Genomic DNA, 2,500 nt, shown 5'->3' with positions numbered 1-2,500 from the left:
TCCTTCCCGGCCACCAGGTCAACCTGCTGAATGTATGGGGTTGACCTGCTGGCCGCTTTTCTTCCCGGCCACCAGGTCAACCCGCTGAATGTATGGGGTTGACCTGCTGGCCGCTTTCCTTCCCGGCCACCAGGTCAACCCGCTGAATGTATGGGGTTGACCTGCTGGCCGCTTTCCTTCCCGGCCACCAGGTCAACCCGCTGAATGTATGGGGTTGACCTGCTGGCCGCTTTTCTTCCCGGCCACCAGGTCAACCCGCTGAATGTATGGGGTTGACCTGCTGGCCGCTTTCCTTCCCGGCCACCAGGTCAACCCGCTGAATGTATGGGGTTGACCTGCTGGCCGCTTTCCTTCCCGGCCACCAGGTCAACCCGCTGAATGTATGGGGTTGACCTGCTGGCCGCTTTCCTTCCCGGCCACCAGGTCAACCCGCTGAATGTATGGGGTTGACCTGCTGGCCGCTTTCCTTCCCGGCCACCAGGTCAACCCGCTGAATGTATGGGGTTGACCTGCTGGCCGCTTTCCTTCCCGGCCACCAGGTCAACCCGCTGAATGTATGGGGTTGACCTGCTGGCCGCTTTCCTTCCCGGCCACCAGGTCAACCCGCTGAATGTATGGGGTTGACCTGCTGGCCGCTTTCCTTCCCGGCCACCAGGTCAACCCGCTGAAAGTATGGGGTTGACCTGGTGGCCGCTTTCCTTCCCGGCCACCAGGTCAACCCGCTGAAAGTATGGGGTTGACCTGGTGGCCGCTTTCCTTCCCGGCCACCAGGTCAACCCGCTGCCGGCATGGGGTTGACCTGCTGGCCGCAGAGGGGCAGGCTCCGGGTTGACCTGGTGGCCGGACGGGGATTAAGCCCCGGCTCGGAGCAGGGCAAGCCCGGGCGGAGGGGGGTCCGCTTGGCCCCTGCCCGCGGGGGCAGGCTCCGGGTTGACCTGGTGGCCGGTTTGCTTTCGGGCCACCAGGTCAACCCGCTGAATGTATGGGGTTGACCTGCTGGCCGCTTTCCTTCCCGGCCACCAGGTCAACCCGCTGAATGTATGGGGTTGACCTGCTGGCCGCTTTCCTTCCCGGCCACCAGGTCAACCCGCTGAATGTATGGGGTTGACCTGCTGGCCGCTTTCCTTCCCGGCCACCAGGTCAACCCGCTGAATGTATGGGGTTGACCTGCTGGCCGCTTTCCTTCCCGGCCACCAGGTCAACCCGCTGAATGTATGGGGTTGACCTGCTGGCCGCTTTCCTTCCCGGCCACCAGGTCAACCCGCTGAAAGTATGGGGTTGACCTGCTGGCCGCTTTCCTTCCCGTCCACCAGGTCAACCCGCTGAATGTATGGGGTTGACCTGCTGGCCGCTCTGCTTCCCGGCCACCAGGTCAACCCCCTGCCGGTATGGGGTTGACCTGCTGGCCGCAGAGGGGCAGGCTCCGGGTTGACCTGGTGGCCGGCAGGGACTTCAGCCCCAGGGCCCCTGGCAGGGCGACCCTGCCCTTGTTCCCCAGAAAAGGAGAGAGCTGGCTCGCAGCGGGAAAAGCTGCCTACGGCACCTGGGATTCCCAGGCGGTCACCCATCCAAGTACTAGCCAGGCCCGGGACGGTTTACCTTCCGAGATCGGACGGGATCGGGGGCCTTCCGTCCGGTATGGCCGTAGGCACTCGGCTCCGGTCCGCCTCGTCCCCTTTCCCTTACTGACTCCCCTGCCTCGGGTGGGCCCGATCCTTTTTTCCGTTTTTTTTTTTCGCTCCGGAGGCTTCATGAGCCCCCCCCCAACACCCCTTTGGGGGTCGGTGAAAATTTTTTTTTCAGACTTCCAGGGGCCCGATCCTGGCCGCGGGCACCCGGCTCCGGGCACCCGGCTCCGGGCCGCCTCGTCCCCTTTCCCTTACTGACTCCGCTGCCTCGGGTGGGCCCGATCCTTTTTTCCGTTTTTTTTTTTCCGCTCCGGAGGCTTCGTGAGCCCCCCCCAACACCACTTTGGGGGTCGGTGAAAAAATTTTTTTCAGACTTCCAGGGGCCCGATCCTGGCCGCGGGCACCCGGCTCCGGGCACCCGGCTCCGGGCCGCCTCGTCCCCTTTCCCTTACTGACTCCCCTGCCTCGGGTGGGCCCGATCCTTTTTTCCGTTTTTTTTTTTTTTCGCTCCGGAGGCTTTATGAGCCCCCCCCAATACCACTTTGGGGGTCGGTGAAAAAATTTTTTCAGACTTCCAGGGGCCCGATCCTGGCCGCCGGCACCCGGCTCCGGGCACCCGGCTCCGGGCCGCCTCGTCCCCTTTCCCTTACTGACTCCCCTGCCTCGGGTGGGCCCGATCCTTTTTTCCGTTTTTTTTTTTTTCGCTCCGGAGGCTTTATGAGGCCCCCCCTAACCGTTTTTGGGGTCGGTGAAAATTTTTAGTCAGACTTCCAGGGGCCCGATCCTGGCCGCGGCTTCGCAGGCTGGCCTGGGGGGGGGGGCATCTCTAGCTCCGGCCGCGGACGGCGAGACGCTCGGCCACCAGGTCAGCC

At 63.6% G+C, this 2,500-nt stretch overlaps 1 non-coding gene across 1 annotated transcript; it reads right to left on the bottom strand.

The window, feature by feature from the left end:
• Nucleotides 1–1,531: 1,531 nt before the first annotated feature.
• On the bottom strand, nt 1,532–1,650 carry LOC141979397 (5S ribosomal RNA). The gene has a single exon (XR_012636812.1). It is a non-coding gene; the product is annotated as a 5S ribosomal RNA (ribosomal RNA).
• Between the last annotated feature and the right edge of the window lie 850 nt (nt 1,651–2,500).

This window comes from Natator depressus, chromosome 28, assembly GCF_965152275.1.
Source record: "Natator depressus isolate rNatDep1 chromosome 28, rNatDep2.hap1, whole genome shotgun sequence".
In the NCBI taxonomy this organism is placed as follows: domain Eukaryota; kingdom Metazoa; phylum Chordata; order Testudines; family Cheloniidae; genus Natator; species Natator depressus.
This window is presented reverse-complemented; position numbering and strand designations above follow the sequence as displayed.